Source organism: Glandiceps talaboti, chromosome 3 (assembly GCF_964340395.1).
Source record: "Glandiceps talaboti chromosome 3, keGlaTala1.1, whole genome shotgun sequence".
NCBI lineage: Eukaryota > Metazoa > Hemichordata > Enteropneusta > Spengelidae > Glandiceps > Glandiceps talaboti.
This window is the reverse complement of record NC_135551.1, coordinates 23,517,912-23,526,002: the sequence shown is the minus strand read 5'-3', so window position 1 is coordinate 23,526,002 and position 8,091 is coordinate 23,517,912.

The following is an 8,091-nucleotide window of genomic DNA, read 5'->3' as shown; positions in this document are numbered from 1 at the left end:
CTTTATTTTGTGAGGTACTAGGAAGAGTTTTTTTTTAAAGTGTGGGTGCGTGTTCGTCCCAGTTCCTGTCGAAGTCACGACGTTATACTCAATATCTCTGGCTGCAAGCTGTATCGTGAAAGAGGATTGCTATTTTCAGGAAACAAACTAAGATATTTTCATAAATTGTGTGTTCAGGAGAGTCATTTCAATATTTCACATCTCACGATTTTCGTTCAGTTGCCAAGAAACACCAAATTGAAACTCTTTTTCACCTCAGTCTATTCTTTGTTACACCGTCATTGCGTGATGAGTCTCAGCAAAAACGACTATTCATAGAATACACACTAAATATCCATGACTCCTTAGAGCTTACTTGCGTCAGATAAATAGTCAAGAATATTGAGTGTTTAACAAATAAATAAAGGAAGTAAGCACAACGCGTATAGTTTATGAAAATACCTTAAATTTCCTGGAGTGGTGTTCCCCTTTAATAAGTATTTATATACGCAGTGATGTCGGTACTCAAGCTACGTACTAAATGCACAGTGTCCATAAATTATCCATAAAATGAAATTTAAACTATGCAAGAAGAGGTTTTATTTATATATGATGTTTGTTTTCCGAATTTATCAATTACCCATAAATCAAAGTGTACTGTCAAGTATGTTAAATCTATACATCTATTGAAATCTGTGCCACTGTTGTCAGGTTGCTATGGAATATATCATAACAATGTTTTCAAATGAATATTAAAGGGCATCGATATTAACATTACACAGGAAAAGATTGATCTTGGTTCTATGAAGGTATATTTTGTAGATTAAAATGCTTACAAATTCAGCTTGTGTTACTTTAAGCAAAAAATGACCTCCACAAAGCTTACGAGCTTACAGACCCTTTGCCTACAATGTTTGTATCTTGTTGTTGTTGTTGTTGTTGTTGTTGTTGTTGTTGTTGTTGCTACTACTGCTGCTACTCCTGCTGCTGTCGTCGTCGTTGTCGTCGCAAGCTTAATTCTGTATTTATGAATTTGTGTCACCATATCTAAGGTATTCTTGTATCAATGGAATGCTTGTGAAAGTGTTAAATATATAACCATGGACATTAGTCATTGAACAAGCTCCCCACAAAAGAATCACACCGTGTAATAAGCAAGACTTACTATAGTACATTGATCGATCAGTTTTGAACTCAATGCATGCATGACTACATATATGTATTGATAAACAAATAAAAGACAAATAAACAAACAAACAAACAAACAAACAAACAAACAAACAAACAAACAAAACAAAAAAACAAAACAATACAAAAAACTAAATAAATAAATAAATAAATGGAGAGATATAGATCAGGAAGTAAATAATAAATCGTGAAGTAAAGAGTAATATTTGGAAAAGCGGATACGACTAATATAGAACTTGAATCTAAAGGCTTTCTAAATAATCTCAAACAAGGTAAATCAACAAATATGCCTATGAAACCAAAGTTGAATAGAACATACAAAAGGGAATTTAAATAACCAACTAAACTCTCATGTCAAAAAGAATTAGAAACAAATGTCCCATTGTTCAAATGGCCATGATAATGTACGGTGTTTACGGTGTCTACAGTTTTGTAGTGAAACATAGAAAAAACCCACATGATTGTAGTGTCTATATACTGTAACTTGGCAATGATCTTCTGATTTACGAATCCACTGTAATGCTAAATATATTTTGGGTTAAAATACACATTCATGAATAAGGTCCTTAACAGCTGACTATCAAAGATAGGTCAACTTTGAACCTTGAAGAGCAAACTCAAACAGCAGTGGGTCAACATTGGTATCAATTACGTGCCCTAAACACACTTATAAATAAGTGCCTCTGTCTAACCATTTCCATCGTTCATGATATTAAGCGAATTCGAAAGCTATTCAGCAATTTTTGTCAATGGCGTTGTTGTCTAAGAATGGTATAGAGAATAAGTAAAGGTAAGAATTAGATTGTAGAGAGATAGGGAAGAGATAGAACTTGAGTTAGGAAGGTAATGTAAGGTAGTAAGTGAAGGAAGAGAGGGGAAGCTAGAAAGAAACAGAGAGGAGGGACTGAGAAAGAGGAGACAAGTACAGATGCAGACAGAGATGGAGACGGACTAACAGATTGATAAAATATACATCACTAGACAAACTAACAGGGAGACAGACAAAACGTTAGATAGATAGATAGATAGATAGATAGATAGATAGATAGATAGATAGATAGATAGATAGATAGATAGATAGATAGATAGATAGATAGATAGATAGATAGATATATCGTCGATGGATGGATAGATGGATGGATGGATGGACGGACGGACAGACGAACAGACAGACAGACAGACAGACGTAATGCATACATCACGACTATGTGTATACAAAATACAGGTTTAAATTGGTTAATATAGTGATCTGTATCCATAATGCTACACATCGTCATCATCACATCTTTAAGATTAAACGGCTCTCAGAAAGTAATCATTGATACCTATATCCATTAAAAGAAACTGTAAACACCCTTTATTCTCAAATGAATGTTAAGGGTTATCATTACAAAGCAGCAAATTGGATGATTTGGGATTTTTTCTTAATAGCGTATGGTCGCGACGGAAATTCATCTATGCGTTCTAGATCCTCGGATTCACGTCGTCAATAATAGTGAAATGGGCCTTGAAAGACTTACGTTTCCCTGCATGGGAAATGAGGAAAATGTAATATCGATCTGTTCCTATGACAACAGGTGGCATTTTAGGGAAACTCGAGTCTTAGTCTCTTAATATCTATTTTGCCGCAAAGGGATATGAATGGTGACGGTGCTGTCTATGTGATCCTTGGAGACTAACAGTCTGGTCATGTGTGGAAGTTAAGAATCTACTTAAAAGTGATACTTAAAGACTGCATTGCGTGAAGTGAAGCACATGTATGACTTAAACCTTGAGGGTTTGCTTAGGTAGACATATGACTGTATGCATCGAATGTATACTATCGTCAGCCTATGTAATGCCAATAGCAATAGAAATTGACTATATTTTATGTTTGAATGTAATATTGAATCCTTTTTGTATGAGGTTTGGTCTATTTATTTTGCAGTCTGTGACAACAATCCACAAAGTATAAATTATGTTGAGTTACACTGAAAAATAAAAGGCTAGTCAATCACTCACTCGTGCATTCACTCACTCACTTACTCACCCACCCACCATCAACCTATCTACTCCCCCATGTAGTCTTTTTATACGTGGTGACTAATACTGTACAGTGCATGAGCTACATCAGTCCATTCATCATCCATCCGTTAGTCAATCAGCCATGCGTACGTGCGTCCATCTGTAACAAGCCATTTCTCTGGCTTGCAGTTATATCAATTTTCATTCAAACCCAGTACAAAGGTCATATATTATAATATAGGACATATGCATGTCACTTTGTTTTGCAGACATGTGCAAATCTGACGAATGGTGGCCATATTTGTATTAAAACATCTATATTTACAGAATAAACAACAAATATAATAGCTAGAGATTATATTCAAATGTCTAACCCACATATTTTTGACCCTGACCTTTACCTTCTGAGTCAAAATTTCCAAGTCACTCACTAGTAAATTATTTTATGGGTTTCGTGTCTTCAATGAAGACTTGTTTTGTTTTTGGGACTGTATTTCCTTAAACTTACGCACTTACGCAATTGCTCACGCGCGCACACAGACACACACAGACACAGACACACACACATATACACATGCATGTAGACATACATACATACATACATACATACATACATACATACGTACATACGTACGTACATACATACATACATACATACATACATACGTACATACGTACATACGTACGTACATACGTACATACATACATACATACATACATACATACATACATACATACATACGTACGTACGTACGTACATACGTACATACATACATACATACATACATACATACATAAGTCCCTCAACTCCCCATGATTGAATTCACAGTATGCTGGCAAAAACTGGAATAATAATAAACAAAATATTGTGTGGTGTTTGTATTCTAATATGCTGTATTTCTTTAACACTCGTAAGTATTAGTAGGATTTTTGCACGGTGAGCAAAACGTGGAAAAAAACATTTCTCAGTTTCACACAGGTGTGGCACATTTTTATCTTTTGACAAAGGTAATCTCTTGCTAGGCAAGAGTGGTATGATTATGGTCAATTATGCTACGTTTCGTGTTTACGTGTATATAACAGCAAAACGTGCTCGCTGTGAGATTCAGAACAAGAAAGCGGCACCTTTCATTTTATATTGGGTGTCACCGAAACGTAACGTTTTACGTAAGAAAAATTCTTTTTGAAAATGCCGACTCGTCGACAAAAGCAATCATATCAAGAAGTACGTAATATAGATTGGTTCATGCCTATTAGGTTATAGGCAAGGCCATTAAAACTTGTCAATTTGTTAAGGCATTCAGAGACTCTATAGAGCCAATTGACACGACCTCAATAAGAGTCAAAATATAAAGCCTTACAGCAATGTGAACTTCATCAATGGTACAGAATTCTGTCGGCGTAGTCTAAATTGACAGGAACTGCACTCGTTGTAGAATGCGTTGGTGTACACAGTGATAACAATCAACTGGTGATTATAATTTCTAAAAAGGTACCCACATCATGACACAATTAGACCACTAGGCTTTTAGGTAGCTGCATTATCACTTGCTGAAACTCAAAGACTTGAACAATGGAGTCATCTTCATCTTTAGGTACATCTTCCTTTTAAAACCTCCCGTAAGGGAAGTTGTATTATACGTCTGTCTGTCTGTCTGTCTGTCTGTCTGTCTGTCTGTCTGCCTGCCTGTCTGCCTTCCTGTCTGCCTTTGAACTTGATGTGTCAAAATATATTGCATCGATTCTAATGAAACTTGTTACACATCTTTCCATTAATTAGCCATTTGCATAATTAATGGTAGTAATTAGGCTATATCTTAAGAACACATACTTCAAATTCAATATAATTTGTAGTATAAATTTAAGTGTGCTGATGCAGCTTATAATGTTAATGAAAAATTTGCACAATTAATTATTTGCCATTATTAAGCTACATTTTGTATATCTTAAGAACGCATACTTAAAACAATGCAACATTTATTATATACATCAACCATAACAAAGTGCACATGTCCTATGAAGGTAGTTGGCGTAGTTTTTAGTTTTATGAGTAAATTTGCATAATTTATGATTTTCAGTAATTAAGCGATATCTAAATAATGCACTTCAAATTCCGCATTATTTGGTACATCGACCTTAACAAGCACACAAATCCTACAAAGCCTGTTGGCACAGTATTTAGTTTTAATGAGTAATTTGTGTTGTTATTTATATTTGGTAATTAGGCTAGGTCTCACGAATATGATGCAAGCTTCATATTTCATATAATTTGGTATATATATCATCCGTAACAATGGGCTCATGCCCTATGAAATTTGACTACATGGCTTTGTCTTTAAATGATAATTTTCCCAATTAAGAGGTACATCATGTACAATAGCTATTGCTCAGAATTATTTTGCATTCCAACAATATGTGTAGGACCAGAAATCTATGGTTTTGCCCTTATGTGAGGCATTCAGTTCAATCTGGTTACATTTTCCGGTAGTTTGGTTTCAGGAAGAGTAAGCTAGCTAAGGGAATCGTGTTGGTATGGTGCCAACAACATAATTTGATATCCTTAGCAAGGGTATATATGATAGCAATACACTGTGCAGTATATATAAAAGATGACGTGCAAGCAGCTAGAAAATGTCAAATCTTAGAAATGAAACCATACAAAAAATAGAACCTAAAGGTTTAGTAATATAATTTCCCCTTTTGACTGATATTGCAGTAGCAAGGTGTCACTGGTGATCTATATAACTAATTCACTACCTACACTTTAAGATAGCGAAATTGAGTGAATACAAATTCTTGCAACATTATCATGGCAAAACACAGCCACCCGAGTGTCTGCATTCTGTACAATCAAGACGAAGTATTGCAAGAAATGTAATCTAGTTACCTTGTACAATGTGCAGCCTCTCACTGGCTTCTGTGTGGTATCAAACAGAACCGGTGAACACTAAAATGAAACAGGTGGTAACTGATAATACTTTACCGTTATGTGAAGTGGTCAGGTCGGAGGGTTAGTAAGGGAGGGAGGAGGGGTTTAGCAAGGTGTAAGAAAATCAACAATATGTTGACTAGGAATTCAGTTTTTAAAAGTGTAACAAAAATTCACAGTGTATATGAAAATCATGACAGACGCCTGCGGTGGTGAATATAAAGGTTATAAGTAGGAGAGAGAGAGAGAGAGAGAGAGAGAGAGAGAGAGAGAGAGAGAGAGAGAGAGAGAGAGAGAGAGAGAGAGAGAGAGAGAGAGAGAGAGAGAGAGAGAGAGAGAGGCGAGAGACGGTTCACAATGAAAGACAAATACACTAAAACAGCCTAGAAAAACAAACAAAGTCAAAGGGATACAGAGAGACACAGGTTGAGAAGAGAAAGAAAAACAGAAACGGTGAAGGGGTCGGGGGATGCAAATAATTCATTGTGCTTTGAATAGTAAATTGTAGATTAAGTCAAGATGAAAGAGTTCGTGTATATATATATATATATATATATATATATATATATATATATATATATATATATATATATAACTACTAATAATAGTACAGTATCAAGTAAGATACACAGGAGCCGTTTACACAGTGTTTCATGCTTACGCAATCATCAGACGATGATATATATCATATACTAGTATATGGGTGTATATATATATATATATATATATATATATATATATATATATATATATATATATATATATATATATATATATATATATCACCCATACACTCCCTTCTTCGGGGCCATGATGCAAGTCTTTCAGAGATCATATGACTCGGGATCCGTCAATCCGACGCTCATTCTACGCGCAAAGTCATAATTCTGACCTGCTAGTGCAGTTACAATATTACTCCAGTTGCATACTCATATATGTACAACTTTGTTTGAATATATCTTCAGTCTTTCAAATATCTGTCATACAGAGAAATTTTCAAGGCATCATTCAAGAATGAGCGAATTGCTCGTTGACTTTTCAGAGCTAGTATTTCGAGTAACATCCCTCGACCCCAGTATAAAAACTTAAAAGCACAGCTTGACAGTGTTTTCCTATTCGTGGAATTATCTATATAGCGGATCCGTCCACTCAAACCCGAGCCACTTCTGGAAATGTCTTGTAGCAAATACCATATATTTCCTTTTGATCTTTCCGTGTACTAAATGATTTAGTTTAAGACGTCGCATTTTAGATTGCTGAATAGTACGCATACTCAAAACCAATCTTTATTTTATTACTATTTAATTCAATGTAAAAGTTTAACTCTTTTCTATATCTTTCCTCGACTGACGCCTCGAGTCGATTATTAGCCATTTGACATATGATATCAGCTTTATATACATGATAAAATATGGGTAGACCAGACCTAGTATACACCTCGGAAATAAGTCTCACACTACACATTTGCTGTTACTTTATACAAGTCTTAGAATAGCTCAAACCCCCCCCCCCCCACACACACACACAAAGAAAACGAAACAAGCCAAAAACAAACAAACAAACAAACATACTGGTCAAAATGACATTACAATTATGTCAGACGTAGTTTAAAATGATCGCCGAATATTCTGTAGGAAAATATAAGATTGCCAAGTTTCTGAAAAGATGGTGAACCGGTTATTCCAAAAGGGCAAGGAAGAAGCCAAGTCTTGGGTGATTCGAGCTACAGGCTACAAGCAAATTGGTCTCGAGGTGCTTGCCTCATGTTACTTATATGGATATTGCGGGTACAGTTCACAAGAAACTCAACCCCTTCGAATTCCCCTGAATGAAAAGCTGAAAAACGCCGCAAAGTGCGAAAATTCACAAATAAAAACTGAAACGAAATGACCGAATATGAATTATACCTTTATTTACACTAAAATATGTACATTACTATATTTTATTAAAACAAAATAAATACATATTCTCAATCTAAATGTAAGTGCAAT